Here is a 9874-nt window from a genome sequence, read left to right as displayed (position 1 = left end):
ATGCTATATAAGAAGTACATAGTTGTGCATGTGCGCATTGCAACGTCCACTCTATCCTGTTAAATGCCGTATCAAATATTTTGTTCTGTGGGTGTGTCCAGATAAGATCGAACGCGAGGTCCCGGTAACCATTGCCGATTTTGGTGAAAATCAATGCAGGCCTAGGAATTAGACCGAGATGAATGGTTTCGAAGTTAGTTCTGCGAAAAAAAAATTGTTCGCCTGAAAAGTAAATAAATTTCCGCCGCAAAGAAACACTTATCCATCAGTGTTACGATTTCTGAATTTTGGGCGCACCTAGGGAAAAACGGTGCATTTCTTGGTCACAATATTTATTTCCCTCATGGAACAAGTGAAATATAATCTTATCAGTCTATTATTTTGCTTGCTTGTCGAAGTACTTTCTAAGAAAAAGGTCACAAACATGGCATATCGCACGAAGTACCTGTATTTCAGGAATTTATGCCTGCAAACAAGTTAAAGTGAGGATAATGAAAATCGCTGCATATGAACATTGATATTTACGCTCTCTTTTAAATTAACTTCTGTGCTTTTATTACCTTCCACCTATCTCGAAAATCTTGCTGAAACGTATGTGATTGACCAAAAACGCCTTACTTTGAAAGTAGTTTTCTCAAATAGGCGATTTTTAACTTTTTTCAAGATCCCTCTGATCGACGTCGAGAACGTCATGTAGCAATCTGCGTAAGAAAAAACGTTGCATTATTTTTGTTGCTAACAAGTTGTAATACGTCAAATATGACGAATCAGTCTAGCGGCCGCGCAGTTCGTTATGTGCTGAAAATCGCATATAAGATTTTCAAAATACTTATACGCGACATAATCACAAAGCAGCAGGTCGGCACCAACAAACGCGCAGCCAGATGGGATTGTTCAGCAAGGTTCGTCTTGCAATCACCCGCTTGACAAACCCCGTAGCGGCGGCCGCCTGATGCTGCGGGCGCTCACATTACATGACTGCCGCTTCGACTGCGGATGAGCCCCGCTTGCGCGCCAAACTACGTTCAGAGGACGAACGATAGAAAGAATGCATGACTGCGAAAGCAAAGGCTGTTAAGTGCCAAGAAAAACCATATTATACAACGTAAACGCTGCCGGCCATTTTGCAGTGACCGCCTCTGGTAGTGCGCTCATGTGTTGCTTCCTCTCTTATGATGGCCTAAAGATAATTAGGTTCACTCTATAAGCAACATATGACACAAAAACAAGCCGCTGACATCTAAAGAAAGTTGTCTTACGTGCTTCCGATAGTCTAACAACTCAAACTGCACTTCTTTATCTTGTGCAACACTTTTGTCAGCCGGCTGTGAACAGAAGTTTGTTCAATTGCTTTCCATTATTAAAGCACCGCTTTTACAATATTGTATTCTTGTGCTTCCGAAGATATAATATTCAACGCAAGCCGCGGGTTTACCACGATATTTTGCGGCTGCGGGCATAACACCAAGGAAAAAACAAATGCGCGCTGTAGTGAAGGCGCTCACTGCGAGATTGCCGCCATAGTTTTCGTTGTATAATGTGGCTTTCGTTGACACTTAACTGCCTTTAACGTTCCCACTCATGCATTCCTTCTCTCGTTCATCCTCTGAGCGTAGTTTGACGCACAAGCGGAGCTCATCCGTAGTCAAAGCAGAACTTATGTCATGTGAGCGCCCGCTGCATGGACCGGTCGCTGCTGCGGGTTTGTCAAGTGGCTGATTGCATGACAAAGCTTGCTGAACCATACCACCTGGCTGTCCATTTGTTGGTGTGGAGCTGCTGCTTTGTGGTTATGTGGCGTTCAATTATTTTGAACAACTTATATCCGATTTTCAGCACGTCACGAACGGCGCGGCCGCTAGGCTGACTCGATCACATTTGACGTAATATAATTTGCTTGCTACCAAAATAATGCATCATTTTCTTACGCAGAATTGTAGACTACGTCTTTGGCTTCAATCAGAGGGATCTTGAAAAGAAATTTAAAATAGCCTTTCTGAGAAAACTATTTTCAAACTTCGGCGTTTTTGGTAAATCACTTATGATTCAGCCCATTTATCCAGTGAAATGGAGGGTGATTAAACTACAGAAATTATTTTAAAAGAAAACTGAAATATAAAAGTTAATATGCACCGATTATTATGATGCTCACTTTAATTTCTGTGCAGAAATAAATTTCCGAAACGCAGGTACTTTCTGCGATTTGCCATATTTGTGATTTTTTCCCTTCAAAAGTGCTTCGACCAAGCAAAGAAAACAATACACTCATAAAATTGTATGTAACTTGTTCTTTGAGGGAAACAAATATTGTGACCGAGAATTGCACCATTTTTTCTCTAGGTGCGCTCAAAATCCAGAAATCGCAACATCGGCGGAAAAGTGTTTTTTTTTGCGCCTGAAATTTATATACATATTTTTTCAGGGAAACACATTTTTTCTTCGCGAAACTAACTTGAATATCATCATTCCTCTGGGTCTAATGCCTAGGCCTACAGTAATTTTCATCAAAATCGGGATTGGTGACCGGGACCTCGTGTTCGATCTTATCTGGACACACCCATATACTAAATGTTTAATCGGGTAATTTCAAATCCATTAAGACAAACAAATACCTCGCTACAGCGATTTGAGGGAGAATAAACGTAGTGTGTAAGAATTGACTGCTGGTATAGTTGGTAATATTTCTTGAACGTCTTGAAAACAGCGCGAATTTCGGCACGGACTATGGTGTGTGTCCGTGCCGTATTTTGAGCTGTTTTAAAGATGACGGAGCAAGCCGGTTTCACAAAGGGGTACTGCGCAACTGACTACAGTTACATCAGCAAAAAAGTAGGTAATTGATAAATATGCCGAGTACGGCAAACTCCTTTATATAACTTTCATTTCCAGCCTTGAAGAAGACAAGTCCTCTTGTCGAAACTTCCGCTCGAGCAGCCACCCCCTGTTTACAGATTTTTTCATCGCAAGCTTCCGTCTTCTCCTTCCTGCCGTTTTTCGGATTGACTAAAGAAAGGCATTCAACTCGGTGGAAATTTCGGCACCAACGAGTACTTGGAGCATATATGAGTGCATTAGTCGACACGTACAAAGACTACGAAAAGGGCTCCGTGTTTTCAGGTCAGTCCGAATAAATTCGATTAACACAAGCCGTTAAAAGTTTTGACAATTCGGAGTTATCCGATAAACTCCTGTTTTGACAGCCAATATGAACCTGTTCCATCCTTTAATGAACGGGCATGTTTAAGCTGTCAATACATCGTCCGATTTGGTCGATATAAGCTTTATACCTCACGCACCAGTGTTGCCGTGCGCTATGTCATGCTGAGATTTCACTGCACCGGGAGGTTGATTGACCTTGGCAGCGTCTTTCGAAGCAAGTGTCCGGCGGCACGCACGATGCCAGGTAGTGATCAACTATATCGGAAATACTTACATGAGGGCAGTGCGATAGAGATTGCGCTGATAACCTCTTCGATGAAAGACCGCCTCATTTACATCACCATCGACGGGTTGCCGGAACTCCACGGACGTCCGGCAGTGGCAGTGCTTGCAACCTTCTACGACGACGAGCTTCCTAGACGTAGGATTCGCATGACAGACTTGCAAGTGGTTTTTTAGTGTAACGCGGCGTCAATTCGCACGTTGATACAAACCGCTCTACAGAAGGTTGGAAAGGCCTTAACCGATGCAGCTGTGTGCTCCGATTCAAAGCTGAGGATCATTCATCGAAGGAAGCGCCTTTCTATGGGGGACAGCAATCTAGTAAAGTATCTAGCAGAACTCGTTGCTGAGCTAATAGGCAAATAACTTCGATTAAAAAACCTGGACGACTAAGCACCACGCTCCTTTCTTGTGTGACGTTTTTGTGCTTGTGACGCGCAGGCGTCTAGTTTTTTCTCAATGGCAGTAAAGTGTGCTTGCGTCCAATGCAACAAGTTCTAAGTTGTACAACGCACAATCCTAGGTGTCATGTATCCATGTATTTGTGCTTGTTTCTATGTGTGTTCATGTGTTTAGATCTTCGAAACAACTAAAATACGCTTCGTGTGTCCTGGTGTTCTTGTGGCCAGATGTCATTTCTTTTTGGACAATTGATTACAATGCAAAATTATACACATAATTTCGGATAATCGAGGATTTCGAGACATAAACTCCGATAAACCCGGAATTTCAAGAAAAATAGTATCCGAAAACACGGAGCTCTATCTAGAAGTAAACAGTACAATTTCAGCGGAGATGGGGGTTAGAAAAGGAGATCTTATATGGACATGCCAAGCGTTGCAGTCGGAACGCTCTCGTCACCTCCTGCAAGCCGGTCTTCGCTACAGCGACACGGCCAATTAGGACCGCTGGATACACGATAGTAGATTCCACAAGGCACTGCTTCACTTCATACACAACACCGGCCTAACGGTGCATATCTAACACACATATACACATACATTATTATGGCTTCAGTGCAAGTCTACGTCGCAATAAAAAATTATCACAATCTCTCCAGTTTTGTTGCTTGCACGAGAAGAAGCGTTCAAAGAAATAGATTGGGAAGAATAAGGAAGAATCACGTGGTTTTGTGAAGACACCACGTACCCACCAGGCGGTTTGCAAGGCAAACTGTGCACCTACTTAGCTGCACACTTCGTTGATGCTGTGGATGATGACTAACTGTTGAGCTCTCCTTACCTAGCACACCTTACGCACTTCCCATGGTTTGGCGTCTGGTGGAATTCTACGCTTCTCCCACGTATATTGCACCTTGTAACGTGACGTTTCACCCGACATGACGCAGGTATAGGGTCTTTTTGTGATGATGCTCGACTTCTGACTCGCAGGCTGTGGGATCGAATCCTGCCCGCGGCGGCCTCATTTTTGATGGAGGCGAAAATGTTCGAGGCCCGTGCGCTTATGTTTATGTGCACCTATAAATAACCCCAGGTGGTCGGAATTTCCGGAGCCCTCCATTACGGCGTCTCTCATGATCATATCGTGGGTTAGGGGCGTTAAACCCCAAGAATTATTTTACTATTATTACAGGGTCTTTTAGGAGCTTGCTCACCAAGCTTCTTATGCTCGCGCCTTGTCCACACCGGCGTGACCGTCGGCTCCCTACTTCTCATTGGTCCCGCCAAGAGCGCAGCTGCGCTCTCTCCCGTGATTTCAAGAATGCTCACTAGATTGGATTGCGCCACCGCTCAAGGCGGCGCACACCACGCTCGGCGCAAGTGGCGCAAGCGCTAGTTAGGTGACTGCTCTAGGATACATATCCGCTTGGATACATCTCCGCAGCATCGAACATGATCTCGTCCTGACCGCAGCCGACGTTCTCTGCTTCACGGAGACGTGGAACGCTGGAAACATGCACATCAATGCATTCGTTGCAGTCGTCTGCACCAAAGAAGCGGAGCGTCCTGCGGGCGGTGTCGGGATCTACGTGAAGCTACCTGATGCGGCTGAAGACCTCGCGTTGCCAGTAACCAGCCAGAGCCATAACGGGGAGCACGCAGCTGTGAAGGTCTCATCCGGGATAGTAGTCATGGCTATGTACTTGGCACCGAACTTGTCACATGGAGACGTCACCAAGTACATCGAGAAGGCAATGTACAAGAAGAAGTAGTTTATTTCTCTCTTTCTGATACAGAAAGAGGAGTAAGAGCTAAGCGCCATATTGCCTGACAAAGGCTCTTACTCCTATGCGCATATCGATACAGCACCGAGTTCAAACGCGGTGCCTTCGTACTCGCCGGAGATCTGAACGTTGACATCATGCAAACCGATTGGCTAGTCCAACACATGGTGTCACATTACGCTCTCCGATGGGTATCGTACGAGTGCAAACGTCCCACCACCATCAGGGGCACCTGTATCGATGTTGCCTTCTCGAACTTTCCATTGCGTCCCATCATCGATGATCCCCTTGGCAACATACTTGACTGATCATAAAGCCATCATTTTTAAAGGGGAACGAGTCCCCAAGCTCATCGAGGGACGCCCTTGTACTGTGTAAAAGAACATCTCTTGTGTATATATAATGTTTATAGTTCATTCAAATGAATATATACTTCATCAAAATGTATATAGTGCATCCAACCGTAAATTGATAAACATTGTGTATGTAATGCGTATATAACAACGTTGTCACGTCTATATATTATATTAGAGGAATGTGTTTGAACTTGGTAAACAACATGTCTTGTGTACATATAATGTTTATAGTTCATCCAAATGTATATATACTTCATCAAAATGTATATACTGCATCCAACCGTACATTAATAAACATTGTGTATGTAATGCATATGTAACAACGTTGTTACGTATGATGGTAGAGGAATGTGTACGAGCATTCGCGGGTTACCCGATTACCTCCGAGCAAGCTCCACTAACATCATTCACTTCGTGGATATGGCGGTGAATTTTTTGTGAAGTTTCAAGCACCGGCGTGGCTCTGTTGCAGAATACTGGACCGCCGCCTAAAATTCCTGGATTGAATTGCGGCTCCAACCCTCAGTTTCTCATTGCTCGCGATAGCTGCGACGGACAGCTGCGGTGGTGTACAACGTCGTCACCAAAAGCGGCTCTTGTGAGATCATAACAATTTAGACTGCAAATAGTGGCCTGAACAGGTTACTTAACGCGAAGCACACATAGCCGTTGCCAGTTAGAGCGCTGAAATGGGCACGAAGAGATTGGAGACGTAGCCGAGAACGGCACGTTAGATGGAGTGAAGAAATTAGGAAGCTCGCCCAGGATATGAAAAATCGGTGATCATTCACAGAGTCCATCCTCCTGTAGTGCACCATAAATAGATTGGTGATTATCTCTGTTTTCACTGCTGCTACGTCAGTCCTAGTGACGGTCGTAATTGCTCCCGTGGCGACGCCAATTGACCCAGCGCTTTGATCGTCTTTGGAGGCGGTTTGGTCGCTTTCCTGCCAAGATATTCAGAACGCTGTCGAAATCTATATCTCGCATTTTGCTAAGAAATCTCTGTTCTCTACACAATCAATTTTTTCGAATTCAGTTCAACGGTGTTTATTCTGTGTTTTCCAGTAAATTCTATAACCCGTAGGTCAACCACAACTTTATCTCTCAAACCCGCCGTTGTACTGCGGAATGTAACCATGTTGTTTTTTTTCCCCAGAAAGTGCGAATCTCTGTCCGCATTTGATGTCGTACTATTGTATTAAACATAGTGGTCCTGATTTTATGGGGTATCTTCATGACAAAATTTGAGTGATTAGTACACTCCCACCCCTTACTTTACAGTACCCTAAATTAAAGGGCGGTAGGGGCATCCGTGAGTAAATATGATGTGAAAATATTTTCATCTTTAGCAATAGTCACACGATGTATCTGCCCTAAGCGTCTACAACAGCGAAATAAATCAGCGCAGCAAGATTACCGTAACTCCCGATCAGTAAGTGGGATACACATGGAGCTGTTTCAGGAAAGCAAAAATAATTCGCAATGGGCCGCACAGCCAGCTGTGCGCTAACCGCTTAGACCCGCAGGCGATTTACTTGTTATGCAGAGTGGTGTTGTTTACATGTGAATTTGCGCGTAATAGCCTTTTGATGAACTTTAGGATCTTTGCAGACGAAGGTTGAACAGGCTGTACACAGCTCAGGCCGGCTACTGGCATACCAGTGGCTGTCATGATTCATGCCTTCTTACGATGAATCGTACAAATCACTGGTCATTCACCCGTCGAACAGGACTCACTGCCTCTAAAAGTGCGCACGACAAAAGTGGGTTGGTCGTCATTGTTCGGCATTCACGACAATCAGCGCCCATTGGGGCCCCATATGTGTTAGTTTCTTTATTATATTCTCACGCTTTTGGAGCATTTCGTTGCATTATTTATCATTCTAGCGATACGTAGTCGACGAGTACCGACACGTCAAAACTGCGGCGGAAGTGAGCTATGCGATCATCAAGATGGCCTGACCACGCCTGTGGCCGTGTCACGGGTACATGCGTCGAAGAAAGCAGGCGATTTTGTTCCTGTGAGTGGGAATGCGGAATTTGGCAGCAGCTCGGTAGTGGTCCTTCAGCTACGTAATGTGTACGCGGTGACCCAAGCAGCCTGAGCGTCGTGCGCTATTACCACTGAAATAAGGCGTTTGGTGATTCAGGGAAGACCTGTAGTGTTTGATGATGGTTCAAGGAGCATATAGACCTTGCGCTCAGCCAACGTTCTGTGCTCATCGCTTCTATGAGTCGAGTGCACGTGACCAGAGGAATATCTGTCAATGTAGTAAACGCCACTGTGACCAAATGGTAAGAAGCGACTGCTGAACTTATTTCCTACGCCAGTGTAGTGCTCTGAGGAGGCTTTCCTGTGTTTGACCGTGCGTCCGTTCACTCGTATTTCTATTAAGTCAAGCACCGTATAGTCATGCACAACGTGTCATCGTCAAAGGCCACCTCCACAATGTATAATTCAGCAACGCGATAAAGGTGCTTTATTGACTCTCTGGCTTTTTGAGGCAGGCCTTTTTGTGTTTAAAAAAATGTTTCGCAAAGATTAATGTGTTTTAGAACCAGAATTCTTGGATATCGCTTAGCCTTTGTTATATCATCAGTACATAAGTTCTGTTATTGATACGATCAAATATATACAGTAAAATTTAAAAAAAAACCGAAGCGATAACTTGCGCTGGGCTTAGTAGCATTCCATCATGATATGCACAGCGCTCATGCAGTTGAAGCACCGTCCTGCGTTCCTTTTCTTCCTTTGTCGGCGTTCGCTCTGTGTACCTGGATTGTCGTTCGTGGTTACTTCGCGCCTAATTGGCTACTTTACGACCCCGTCTGGCCACGAAAATTTGAACGCGATAGCGTTAAAAAGCTCGTTTCGCAGAAATTCCTGTGTCGGCGTCGTTGGTTGCGAGCGAAAAATAAGCATTGGCCATTACCAAATATCGAGCGAGATGCAAAGAAAATAAATCATAAAAAATCCACGCATATCCGTGAAGTGAATGATGATGAGTGGGCCAAGCACTGGGGATCGTTCGTAACCGTGAATCTTCCATGACATTGCCCACTGTCTTGACTACTTCATTTACGGGGGGCTCAGCTCATTTTGGCGTGGCGCAGTGTTAGGGTGTTAGAGTACTCGGGAAACTGAAGGTGGCAAGTTCGAATCCTCGCGGCGAATGTTTCTTCTTTTTTTTTATTCCGAAGCATTTCTTAGTGAGCCCAAGGCACTTTGAGCGTTTCTATCTACGTATCTATCTGTCTGTCTATCTAGCCGCCTACGTCCGGGTGTTCTTGTCATCATCGCCTGCTTAACTTCGTGTAGACCAAAATTGGCAGGAGAGGTTAAGCATAATTGACGAATATGAATATCTGGTAAAGGGATGAATAACGTGAAAATCCTGTCGCGTACGTCGTCAAACCCTCTCCTCCAGATACGAAACAAAACGGCAAGTTACGAAACAAAACGGCAAGATACGTGTGGCACACGCGTTTACCACCGGCCGTAGTGTACGGCTATGCGCCACAAGTGATTGACAGTTTATATCTACACGGTAACGGTGAGGATAGACACTGGTCATTTAAATGCGTAAATGCGTGAGCGTTAAGCAAAACCTACATCGGCAGCGTTGACACGAATGCAAAGAATAAAGGGATCCCTGCAGAAATCGAACCCAAGCATTCTGCGTGGCAGTCAGGTATTCTACCACTGAACCAGGCCAGGTCTAGAAACTGCTTTGGAAAATCACCCTATGAAGCGTAATGTCGGTGCGTGGTTCTGTCTATCGAATTTTAAAACAAAGGAATAAACGCTATATGTGTACTCCTACAATACAGGCGTCATGCCCGGTTAACATCTGTGGTTCCAGTGTTGGGTCGGCTTTTATAGCAGTCT

The sequence above is a fragment of the Rhipicephalus sanguineus genome, chromosome 4 (genome assembly GCF_013339695.2).
Source record: "Rhipicephalus sanguineus isolate Rsan-2018 chromosome 4, BIME_Rsan_1.4, whole genome shotgun sequence".
Lineage (NCBI taxonomy): Eukaryota > Metazoa > Arthropoda > Arachnida > Ixodida > Ixodidae > Rhipicephalus > Rhipicephalus sanguineus.
Note: the sequence above shows the minus strand (reverse complement) of the source record.